The sequence below is a fragment of the Felis catus genome, chromosome E2 (genome assembly GCF_018350175.1).
Source record: "Felis catus isolate Fca126 chromosome E2, F.catus_Fca126_mat1.0, whole genome shotgun sequence".
Lineage (NCBI taxonomy): Eukaryota > Metazoa > Chordata > Mammalia > Carnivora > Felidae > Felis > Felis catus.
The window spans coordinates 52,394,210-52,407,234 of record NC_058382.1 but is presented as its reverse complement, the minus strand read 5'-3'; the positions used below and the strand labels follow the sequence as shown (position 1 = coordinate 52,407,234).

Below are 13,025 nucleotides of genomic sequence, written 5' to 3'. Positions count from 1 at the left end.
GAAAGAAGGGAGAAAGGAAGGAAGGGAGGAAGGAGGGAAGGAGGGAAGGAAAGAGGGAAAGAAGGAAGGAAGGGAGGAAGGAGGGAAGGAAAGAGGGAAAGAAGGAAGGAGGGAAGGAAGGGAGGAAGGAAGGAGGGAAGGAAGGGAGGAAGGAAGGAGGGAGGGAAGGGAGAAAGGAAAGAAGGAAGGAGGGAGGGAAGGAAGGAAGAAAAGAAGGAAGGGATAAAGGAAGGAAGGAAAGAGGGAGGGAAGGAAGGAAGGAAGAAAAGAAGGAAGGAAGGAGGGAAGGAGGGAGGAAAGGAAGGAAGGAAGGAGGGAAGGAAAGAAGGAGGGAAGGAAGTGAGGGAAGGAAGGAAGGGAGAAAGGAAGGGAGAAAGGAAGGAAGGAGGGAGGGAAGGAAGGAAAAAAAGGAAGGAAGGAAGGAGGGAAGGAGGGAGGGAAGGAAGGAGGGAAGGAGGGAAGGAAGGAGGGAAGGAGGGAAGGAAGGAGGGAGGGAAGGAAGGAAGGAGAGAGGAAAAGAAGGAAGGGAGAAAGGAAGGAAGGAGGGAAGGAAGGGAGGAAGGAGGGAAGAAAGGAAGGAGGAAGGGAAGGAAGGAAGGAGGGAAGGAAGGAGGAAAGGAAGGAAGGAAGGAAGGAAGGAAGGAAGGAAGGAAGGAAGGAAGGAAGGAGAGAGGGAGGGAGGAAGGGAGGGAGGAAGGGAGGAAGGAAGGAAGGGAGAAAGGAAGGAAGGAGGGATGGAAGGAGGGAAGGAAGAAGGGAAGGAGGGAAGAAAGGAAGGAAGTAGGGAAGGAAGGAGGGAAGGAAGCAAGGAGGGAAGGAGGGAAGGAAGGAGAGAGGGAGGGAGGGAGGAAGGGAGGAAGGAAGGAAGGAAAGAAGGAAGGATAGAAGGAGGGAGGAAAGGAAGGAAGGAGGGAGGGAAGGAGGGAGGGAAGGAGGGAGGGAGGGAGGGAGGGAGGGAGGGAGGGAGAAAGGAAGGAAGGAAGGAGGGAAAGAAGGAAGGATGGAAGGAGGGAAGGAGGGAGGAAAGGAAGGGAGGAAAGGAAGGAAGGAGGGAAGGAAGGAGGGAAGGAAGCAAGGAGGGAAGGAGGGAAGGAAGGAGAGAGGGAGGGAGGGAGGGAGGAAGGGAGGAAGGGAGGAAGGAAGGAGGGAAAGAAGGAAGGATAGAAGGAGGGAGGAAAGGAAGGAAGGAGGGAGGGAAGGAGGGAGGGAGGGAGGGAGGGAGGAAGGAAGGAAGGAAGGAAGGAAGGAAGGAAGGAAGGAAGGAAGGAAGATATGGACACGGATATTTCAAAGCCCTACCCTGCAGTTAATACACAGCAAGTGCTCAACAAAAGGCTTCTGTTGTCACAATGAGCGCCCTGACCACACTACGGAGACAGGGAAATTGAGAGAAAAAACAATACACGTAAGCCTCTCCCTCGTCATGTCATCAGCCTCCCCTCCTCTCCCTTCCCCATCCCGGTCACAGGCCTGGGAAGCCAGGCCTTAGCAGGCTAGGCAGGTACAAGCCTGGTCCGGGTGAGGTCGCACTAGCGGAGCGGGCTCCAAAGGCACTGTCCTTGGCCGCTGTGCGCGCCGGGATGTGTACTGGCAGCGGGACGTTGCAGGAAGGGGAAAGAATCAGAGCGAGCCTGAAGCAGGGAGTGAACGCACAGCTTCATTCAAGGGTCACGTGGGCGGCCGATTGGTCAAAGGACAAAAGGCTGCAACCTCCCCGACCGGCCGGCCACCTGGGCCCACCGGGGGCAGCTTCCCCACGGGACTTGGTCACCCTCGTTCTGGAAAGCCATCGTGAACTCATTCGGCTGAGGACCCCGGACCCTGAAATCCACTGTCGGTGAGAACACACAGTCCCACGACGGAGAAGACACTTACAGTAAAAGCTTAATTTAGGTGGGACAGAAGGGAGAACGGTGCCAAATAATACCCAATGAGGTTTCCAGATGCAGGCATGCGCCCTGGGAGAGAACGTCGCCCAAAGGCACACTCGAGATCACGCGGCGCGTGTTTCAAACTTCACAACGGCGGCGCTAGGCAGCTTTTGACGAAGGCCCACTGGATGCAAGGCAGAGGGGTAGGCGCTTCCCAGATGCTAGCTCCGAACACCGAGTGGCTTCGTCAGGGCTCCCGCTGCGGCTACCAAGGGTGTGGAGAGCTGACACCTACCGGATGCTCAGTACTCACCAGGCACTGCGTCAGGCACTCTGCCAGCAGGAATTCACGACCGACCCTCAACCAACCATCCCCACCCTACCAGTGAGAAACCCGAGTCCTAGAAAGCCTAATCCTCGCTCGAGGTCACACCTCCCGGACGCAGTAGAGGCGGGCTGCCTCCAGCCCACGTCTGATCTTGTTCTGTCTCTGCCACAGCTGCCAAAGGAAGTCGCGTGTCGGAACCGCTGAAGGCACGCCGGAGCGAAGCCCCTATGCGTCGTGGTTCCAGGGAAGGGGAGATCACGTCAACCTCCCTTACTGAACAACAACCTGAATGAGGACGCCAGCGAGGTAGGCCTTCGCTTCAAAAGTGATCCAAACGTCTGCGGCATCAGACCCAGACGAAGTCTCACTCCCGCGGGGCCGATAAGGTCTCCTCGCCCTCAGTTTCAAGGCGGGGAGAGGGCAGGGCTCTCTCCGCACACCGCATTCCTGTCCTGACTCCTCTTTGGAGAAACGGAGTCCTACCATTAGCTTCCGCTGGGGCTGCTCTAGGACACGGAGACAGAGAAAGTAGGGAGTGATTCCCCATACCATCCATCTCCCGGACTCAGAAAGGGGGCCGGGGGGAACCTAATCCAGCCTCGGTCTCTCTCCATCACCGACCACTCAGACTCTGACGGCAGAGGCAGAAGTGACAGGTGATGTTATCTCCCCGAACAGACCTTGTCTGTCTGCGGCCTCTGCTCGTGGTGTGCAGACAAGCTCCATAGAGGGCTGTCTCAACACAGGGAGAGAGAGAAAGAACGAGACATAAACTAGCTTTGCAACTTCTGTAGTTGACATGAACTTGGGGGTGTCTATCTATAGTCACAACATAAAGCAATACTGTAGGGCATTCTCCCAAATAAGTGCCTTTGAGATAACTACTGTTTAGACCAAAGGGTAGAGACAAGTGGCGCCCGTCTAAGGCCATCAGCCCCCCCACCGGTGCTCCGTTCTAAGATTCCGGGATGCTTTTTTGTGTTTTTGGCCATTGGCCTTGTCCTCTTCCACCCCTGGGTCCAATCATGCCAAAACTCTCATTTTCAAAATTTTCCTTTTTTACCGGTAGAGATTAGATGCTGTGGACATCTAAATCAAAACGGAGTCTCCAGGGAAAATACAATCGTCGACTTTCACCATGAGTCTCTCGAGGGCTTTTCGTGGGTTATGTCAAGGAGGCCTCAGGATTTCAAAACACAAGCGGGATTTATAGTGACAAAGAACAGCTAGTGTTTGTTGAACACCTATACTGCGCCAGGTGCTGTGCAAGCCTATTTGTTCTGACCGGTTGACTTAATCCTGAGGAAGACAGCAGTTTTCATCGTTGATACTGGAGCAGCCTCAGAAAAGGCAAGCCTCCTGCCCCAGGGCAGACACCAATACCTCTAGGATGTCCACACTGCAGATAAAAACCAGCTGGTTAATTCTAAATTCCTTCTAACTCAGGGATTCAACAATTCTCATGTCCATTTTCCCAGTATGACTTGAATTAGAACGCTGGCTTACATCCCTCTTTCTAAGAACTCTCTTGGTGTTCACCTTTTAATTTGGGCAAATATTTGTAGTGCTACTATTTGGTATCTGGCCTTACACCCACACCTGGGGAGTCCAGCTATTAACAACATTGATGCACACTTGCCCTTAGTGGGGCTCCTGGAGAAGACAGACACATAGACAAATAGGATGATCAAGCACGCTAACAGCAATGGGGATCTAGAAAATTCTAAGGGAATGTTCAGGAGCAGCATCCAACTTTGTTCTCCAAGACCAAGGAAGGCTTTCGGAAGAAGTAACATTGAAGCTGAGACCCAAGGACGAGGGGGAGATAATGTGGACAAAGGGCAACTTCCAAGCAGCAGAACCACAGATCTGCCGTTCAGAAGGACCCATGATCCTACCTCACTAGAAGTCTCCCACTAGAAGCCTTCAAGCTCACCTTAGAAAATCTCTTAGAAAACGTATTCGCTTTGCTACCGATTCATTGGGAATCCCAGATACCAATGTACAGGATGAGGACAGAGCCCTCTGCATGTTCAAAAAGGGGGAAGGGCCAAATGCTGGGTCACAAGGCAACGAGCTCCCTGCCACTGGGGCCACCCGGTCCAGGACTGCCTCACCCACAGTCCACAAACTGGTGCTCACCGACCCCAAGAAACCAACAGCCTGCCAGAGAAAAGGCACGCTTTACATCAGTCCCTCTCCCTGGCTCATTTTCCACAAAGAGTAGATGGATAATGACAACCAGTTTTGAGTCCAAACCATGTGGTTCAAGTATCCTGTGTCCTGGTGATCTTGTCTGTTTCGAAGACAAATTTTAGAATATAAAATGGGATGGATGGATTCTCAGTGAGTACAGCAAACGTTTGATCAATGTGGCAGAGCAGGGACCTGAAGTTATAACCCCTGGCAAGAACTGCCAGTGCGGACATTCTCTGTTGCCAAATATGGGCAGAACCCATGAGCATTTGGCAACCAAATGAACAGAGGGACAATTAATATCCTCTTAAGAAAATTAAACAGGCTAAGCCAGGATATGCACTTGTATCGATTGCCCACCCATTTCTTCACGGAGGTGTCTAAATGGAATGCCCCTCATCTCCCCAAGTTTTATCTCAGCATGGCCACAGAACCACCTGGTGAGATCTGAAAAAGTAGATAGCTAAGTCCCAAGTCCAGGAGATTTTGCCTCAAAAGATCCAGACCGGAATAGGGAAATCTGCATTTCTAACAAGCACCTCTGCAGGACTGTGATTCCGACTTAAATCCAAGTTTAACAGACAGTGCCAGAGTTCAAGGTCATTTTCTTTGAAAGGTGCAGGGTGGGAGGGCAATGAGCATTTTGACTGATACTCTTTGCACTTTGAAGTGTTCTTTTGATTAGCATGTATTAATTTGATTGCATTGCAAGCATATCTTTTTAAAGTATTTAATGTGTACACCCACAATTTATAGTACTGTGCTGGGCATTTCACACTTTACAACACTTTCTCCTCAAACAAAATAACCTCAGGAAGCCTCTCTGGATAGGTGAGTCACAAAAAAATTCCAGGATTCCTTGACTGACCACTAAGACAGGTCTGGCCTAGCGTTACCCATGGTAAACGTCTGCAAAACATTCTTTCCGTGGTTGACTTGGGGACTGAGAGGCTGATAGATCAATGCATTACTTCGGCCATGCTTTGTTCATTTGAGGAAAGGACAATGTGTGTTGAAAACATAAATGTGCATCACAGTAAATCCAGACTTAGACCATGTCTCTTTGAAATCAGCTACTGAACACTCACGTGTATTCTGCTGGTAATTTTGTCCAAAGGAACACCTACATGTGCAACCTAAACTGAAATCCATTACTTGATTTTGCCCGGAGAGTTCATGAGAGCAAGTAGGTCTGGACAATAAGAGACTGACAGAGTTGCTTTCATTGGCAGGTTTTCTGATTATCCAACTTCACCCATTTGGGAAAAATTAGAAGAATTGGGAGCAAAACACACATTAGTTTTGGGGAGTGAGATAATGATGTCTTAGATAAGACAGTAATATCCATAACCACATTCTTTATTATTTGCAACAAACAGGCTGCAGAATTTAAACACTGGAACCATCCTGACCGAAGGGAGGTCTGGGAGAGGGCTTCCCTCCAGTGTCATCCTCAGGAAAAACAAAGAGGAAAATACTCATGAAATGATCCATCCTGGAGAGTGATGATTCTGTCCTTGCTTTTGCTGTCCCTCAAGGCAAATTCCCAGAACTGCTGAATGTCCAAGTTTACATTTAGCCTGGGAAGCCAAATTGAGATCTTTGTTTTAGTTTGCCTAATTTCTGGCTACCAGCATTGTGAGAACCCAGGAAGTATCTCCACCCAACATACACCAAGACTCATGAGACCTGAAACTCCAAAGAATCACGCCAAATGGAAATGCCATCCACAATAACGAAAGTGAGACGATTAACTGGGAGGGGATTAAGAGTGTGCACAGGTTTGGAACTTGGATGGTGAGTGTCTGAGCCTGTTTTCTTGCCTGTGGACCGGTAGGGGGGTTAAATGAGATAGTGTGCTGCAAAATGCTTAGCATTTTGAGTAGTACAGAATAGTATAAGCAGTCTACGATATTAAAAATTATCATCGTCGCTATCTGGATCAGCAGCTAGATGCAGAACTTGTCTGGCTGAATTTCACAGGGGGAATAATTTCAGATCTCCACGTGGAGACAGCCACAAAACTCTTAACAGAGAGAGATTTCTGAAGCTGCGACTAGCATCGCGTGTTGGTTTTGCTTCAACACGTGCCTCGGCAGCGCACAGAACTGTGTTTCAGGATAGCTGGTGGCCTTTAGACTCCCAGGTATGTTACAGTATGCACTTAAAACCATTCTGAGAAGTCGTATTCAGACTGCCCGCCTGCCAGGGAACAGAACCACCAAACAAGCAAACCGAACGTGAAACAAAACAGAAACAGAACAAACCTAAGAACCCCTGTGCCAACTAGTTCAACAGACCCACTCACCTCGAGGAGGCTGTTAAGATGCATTTGATGGAGAGCCACTCAGTATCACTGATTTTCATTGAAAGTTATACGATGGAAAGACCTTGTCTAAGCGGCTGACTCTTCATCCGCAATGTGAGGAAGCTGGGAGCCTCAGACACCGCCTGGTCCCCAGGTTGTCTGGCTCTGCGGATCCCCAATGCTGGACAGGAAGACCCAGCCATTGAAACACACACAGGCCTTTTCATTCTCCTCAAACCCCTAACTAAAGTTCATTTTCGCAAGCCAAATTTAAAAATCAATTAATAAATTACGACTGCCAAAGAATGCTAAAAAGCCCAAAGGCACCTAAGAAATGCTTAGAAGAAACAACAAAGCATTAAGCCCGAGATAAATGGGTTTGCTGTGTGTTTACTGTAATGTTGACTTAGTATCCCAAAGCAAAAATTCTCTTACCTCCACTTACCACTACTTTGTATGATAATAGCAGCATTAATTTTAAAATGATCATGAATCAATCATGAAATCTGACTCTTGTTTTTACTGGCAACAAAACACTCTAATTAGCACCTTGAATAAGAGGGCTTTCTAGGTAGGCATTGGTGAGAGCAGTCTTCTGCTGTTAATTCTTTGCTAATTACGCCTAGTAAACGAGATGGAAATGGCAGTGGGCTGTGTTAACATCTCCACCCCTCCCAGTTCCTAGTCCCACGACGTAACCACCTTGAATCTTTCACAATGGGGCACAGCAGAGTTTCTCGACATGGGCACCGCTGGCATTTTGTGGTGGGGGCCTTCCTGTGCGTTTAGGATGTGTAACAGCATCCCTGGCCTCCACCCTCTAGACGCCCAGCGGCACCTTCCCTCCAGCGCCCCCCAACCCCAGAGGCGACAACCTCATATGTCTCTACACAGTGCCGAATGTCCCGTGGCAAGCAAAACCACCCCGACCGAAGACCAGTGCACTGAAGAGTAACCCCCCCGCGTTGGGTTATTACAAAGATTCAGTGTAATAACATACTTTGTAAAGGCCCAGCCTGCTGGGAGGTGCACAGCGGGACTGACACATACACGGTTAAATGCAGTAAAAACTGCTCAATCCAAGGGGATACAAACCAGATGGAAAAGACACTCACTCCTGCCACCAACTTGAGTCAATGCTGTCCTCAGTTCCTGCAGTCTTTCATCCCTACAGAGCAGGGTTTTGGTTTTTTTCGTTGTTTTGTCTTCTTAAATCAACTTTGTTGAAGTATCATTTACATATAATAAGTTGCATCCATTTAAAGCATAGAGTCGCCATGTGTTTTGACAAATGTTTACACATGAACCTCACCAAGAGCAGGAGGGGCTCGCGTTTTGATTTGCTTCAAACTCACTTTGAAATAAGAAGAGACCACATACTACAGTTTTCATCAAAAGCTTTTCCGTTCAATTCACAAGCTTGTGATTTGGCCTCCCGGAAGCCGTGATCTGGAAACGCTCCCCATTAGTACTGCGCGGGAGGGAGCTTTCCTGGGACCCAGGGCCGGTGCGGTGACGCAGGGCCCCGTGCTTGGGGCTCAGAGCTCGGCACTCACTGTGCTGTAATTCTTACAACTTTAGGTCTGAGTCTGTGCTTTGGGAGTGAAGTCTGGCGGAAGAGAGGAGCAGGTGCTGGGGCCTGAGAGTCTTGGCTCAGGTGTCTATCTGCCCCGCCCCCAACACTGCCCAGCTAGGATGGATTCTCAGCCACCTGCTCTCCGCCCACTGGCACCTTGGGCCAAGCCAGCCTTTCCCTCTCAGCCCGTACACCTTGAGACCACTGTCACCTTCAACCTAGGTTTCCTCAGCAGGGACACCGGCCTCCCCCCGTTGCCCTGCATTCCTGGCGGGGGCCTAGGCAAGGCTGTGGGAAAGGACGGAGGTCACGAAAGCCTGCAGTCCTCCCCAGCCCTGGGCTGGCAGGACCCTAGTGCACCGGGCTGGTGACTGGAGAAACAGACTTGTGTGCACCCTGAACCAGGTCTCAAGTGTGTCCCACAGTGAAGGTTGCAATCATTTGGGGGATACCTGTCCGCTCAAGATTGGGGTGGTGGGCCCAGGAGAGGAAAGATGAACTTCTCTGTCCCTTGCTGGAGCCTCACATTTTCATTTGGCACTCTGTCTGCATATTATACAGTCTTGCTGGGACCTTTCCCATTTCAACGTGTACCTTCGGCGAGCCACTTGCATTAGAGCCCGTGCACTGCCATCCTTGTTCATGACGGTCACAGGAAAGATGTCTCAGGGCCGCCATGCTTCCTAGTGGAAGGATCCAGAACCACCAGCACCTTCAAGGGCATCAGATCAGCAGGAGCCCGAAGCAATGCCTACTTCTCTCTCCTTCCACCCGCCCCCTTCCAGGACTGATGGAATGGGGCCCCTCCTCTGGGTGCTCTGAGCCCACTCCTCTGTTCCAGCTAGCTCCAGAACAACACGTTAATGACCAGGGCCGTGGATGCATCAACATACTGCTGTGGATGCTCTTTCATCAAAATTAAAAGAGGCAGAATGGCCTACTAGATGTCAGAGGCAGATCAGATGATACGTGTGTTTCACGACCATAAAATATAATGTTCCAATCAAATGATAAATCATGCTTATATGATTTTTATATCTCCGTTTGGAAGGAAAAGAATTACACTTTTTCTCCCCCCTCAGACCTTTTTCTTAAAGCAATGCTGATCTTCCTAAAGCTTCGGGTGACTCTCAAACCGTGGACGCCCTGGGTCAGAGACACCACAACTGGGATCGAACTGGCTGGGGACGAACTGGGAGAAGAAGAGGAGGAGTAACAACTTCAAACATGAAGCCTGGCTCCAGGCTCCGGACAGCAAAAGTCTCTCTCCACCACACCGCTGCCCTTGCTCCCTCTTGGGTCCAAGGGGCAGAGAAGATTGTTTAAAAAGAGAGAAAAGGGGTTTCTTCATCAATGCTCCCTACAAAATGTGCTGGAGGCTCCAAAGCATTTTGCGCCTCAATTCTGATTATAAAATAAGAACCACAAGAACTATTTCTTGCAGGCAAATATTTTCTATTTGGCTTTCTATTAAAAAAATGCGTATTATCAGAAGACATTAAGCAACCCGTGTATTTTAACCTCCATTAATAGACGTTACATATTATTTCTTAAAATGCTAATAATTCATTAGCTAAGTGACAAATGCGGAATCAATTAAATTTTACTAATTAAGTTGGATTATAATGAAGAGAGATGGAGAAGGAAGCATCTGATGGAAAACAGTTTTAAACAACAGCAACAAAAAGATCATACACGGCTGCATTGTCCATAATGTCTGGTTCCCACGGCAGGTGTGGTTATGACAGTTCCCCTTAAAAACCAACAATAACAGTACCTTAGCAATAAAAATGGTAACTTTATAAAGAGAAGGAAGCCCAAAGAAGGGAATCAACTCAAGTGCATCAGAGATTTACAAAGTGAGGTTTACAGGCTAAGAACACAGTTCACGTTATTTGATGTTGACTTGATAACCACGCAAATTGGAATTGCCACAATTTAATGAAAGTTCCCGTGTGAAACACAAGAAATACAGACCTAAGTGAATTGTGCTTGAGTATGCTAGCAAATGTGAATAAAATACTCAAGGAAAGAAAAAAAAACCCACTGGTATTTCTTACAGAGGTGCTGTGTTCTTACCTGCAATTTCTTGCCCACACTCTCCCGTTCCTGACTGTATTCTGGGCCTCTCATGAGAGCCTGGCCTCCTGCAGGGAATGTGCATGCAGCTGTTTCCTGATGCCCCCGAGGGTCATGTTCCCATAAATCAGACGCCCCCATGCTGGACACCATGTATGAAGGAACACGTAACGTATTTCTATAAAGAAGACGGGCTGTGATGTGCTAAAGTCATTTCCACTTACTGAAGGCCATCACGTTATGAAAAACAAAAAAGTCTTTTCACCCATGATGAAGAAAATATATTATGTAAAAATAGCTCTTCCCCCCCCCCCCCCATTCAGACTGTCCGGTGGGAATTAAAATACCACCACACGGATATAGAATACAAGCATTTAAAATGCACAAGGACAGACTAGGGTTGCTACTAAGCCAGTGACCTTCAGCTCCCCAAACATTTATGATTCAGTAATTACCGGATGGTATTATTACTGATGCCTCTGCTGCTTCCTCTCTCTTAGAACCGTCTGAATACAGCGGGGTGAGTGGGATTCTCAGTACCTGCTGGGGGCTACCGTATCCAGTCTGTAGCTGTCTACTCAATCACCTTGAACTTATACATAATGGTATATATTAAACACTACAAAATTAGCAGTTTGGGCCCTTTGGTTTAGATATGCGGCTTTAAATGAAGGTAGTAATTCTTACCATTATTATTACTATAGTCAATAAATACAGATCGGCAAGCCACTGCTCAAAACGGGATTTCGCGCTTGATTTCTGCTCGTACCAGCGTTATATTTTAACCCTATCAGATATTCGATTCAGACACCTGACTTTATTATCCTGAGCTCTCGACTTGTAACCTTGCCTGTACTTTTTACCAAAGCTAGCAGGAGCATCTCATCTGCTCAATTACTTATTAGTGTTGCTATAGAATACCATTTCCTCTTGCGGCTGATAAAATATTAATCAAAAACAGGAACTGAGCGATTTCCCAGTGTAGATGTCTTCTAATGGTAATACAGGGAGTCAAAGAGAAATCTGGAGGTCATATAATAGCTTCTGAAGAAGGCAAAGAAGAGTGACATCGGAGTAGAAGAAGAGATTACAGGCAGAGCTCAGGGGCTGGGTGAGTTATCGCCATTCCGCACAGAGGGAAACTTCCAGAAATGCGAATGGAGGGGACTGGTTCGAAGAAGCTAGGTCTCAGAGACACTCAAAGAACAAAGTTTTTGTTTTTCTGTTAATACAGAGTGGGCCTTCAGTAAACCAGAATGCTAGCTTGAGTTAACCAGAATTTCTGAGTTGCTGCTCCAACCCTCATATTTCAACTCCTTCCAGGTCTCGTGAATCTACTTCCTGCCTTGCCCAAGACAGCATGGAAAGGACGAGTGAATCTCAGAACAACTTCTGAATATTGGAAAATGCCTTTTTATGTCTTCCCTTCTCCTTTGGACTCCTCTGTGTGGAAAAAACACGGGCCTCAGACATAGACAGCCGCTGGTTTGTAACCCACACTACCACTCACCACAAGACGACTTGCTGGCAAAGTACTTAACCTCTCCGAACCTCAGGTCCTTGGAAATTTGCATAATTTGCTGTGGGTTTCAAATGCTCGCTTTCCCCATCTCCAATACCCAAACTATATACACATCAATAAAACACAGACAAATATCCACATCCCCTACAAACTTACCACCACCAGCCACCCCCCCCCCCCCCACACACACACACCAGTTTTCAGAGATGCAGAATTCAGGGTAAATTGCATTTTCATGTGGGCTTATTATATTTTAAAAAGTGACGTTCTTTTATTTTTTTAATGTTTATTTATTTCAAGAGAGAGAATGAGAGGGGAGAGAGAGAGAGCAGGGGACAGACAGAGAGAAAGGGAGAGGGAGAATGCCAAGCAGGCTCTGCACTGTCAGCACAAAGCCTGATGTGGGGCTCGATCTCAAAACAGTGAGATCATGACCGGAGTATACACAGTTGGACGCTTAACAGACTAAGTCACCCAGGTGCCCTGAGGTTTTTTCCCTTAAAGCATTGACTCAACACTACCTAATACTTTGAGAAGAACTCTTTAAGGTAGGCATCTTAATAATACCAACAAAATAATTGGAAAACCAATATGATGACTCCCATTCTTTGGGTAACACTTATTCAGAGTCTGTGTTACATATATTAATACATTTAATCTATTAACCTGTATGGCAGCCCTGTCACACAAATAGAAGAACTCAGTCCAGTTTTTAAAAAGGAGGCCTGAACAGCAGATGGATGACTCGCCCAATCTTGCTCGGCCGGTAGACAGCAACACCAGAACGTGAACTTGGACCGTGCCTCATAACTAGCTCTGTCTCTCCCACGTTCCCCCAGGCTGGTTTCCCTGTCAGCATCTCCATCACAGCCCATTCTTCTCCATGAAAAAGTTCTGTCCTACAAAAAGCAGGAGCCAACGGTAAGCTAGCTACTTCCTAATACCGGGTGCAAAATAGGTGTGCATAACTCGTGGCCTTCCCACCTGCTTCTTCATCCCCAAATATTGGAATCCAACAACTTCCAGACATTAAAATCAATTAATACTGTGCTATGCTGGTCAAATGACTCTTTTTAATGTGTGTTCTCTTAATTACCATCCACTTTTACATCTAAAAAATTTGCTCTCAGTTGACTGTTTCTATC

General features: G+C 47.8%; 1 protein-coding gene across 1 annotated transcript in view; it reads right to left on the bottom strand.

The window, feature by feature from the left end:
• WWOX (WW domain containing oxidoreductase) overlaps window positions 1-13,025 on the bottom strand; it is a 983,070-nt gene that overhangs the window by 596,045 nt on the left and 374,000 nt on the right. The gene's annotated exons all lie outside the window — the stretch shown is intronic.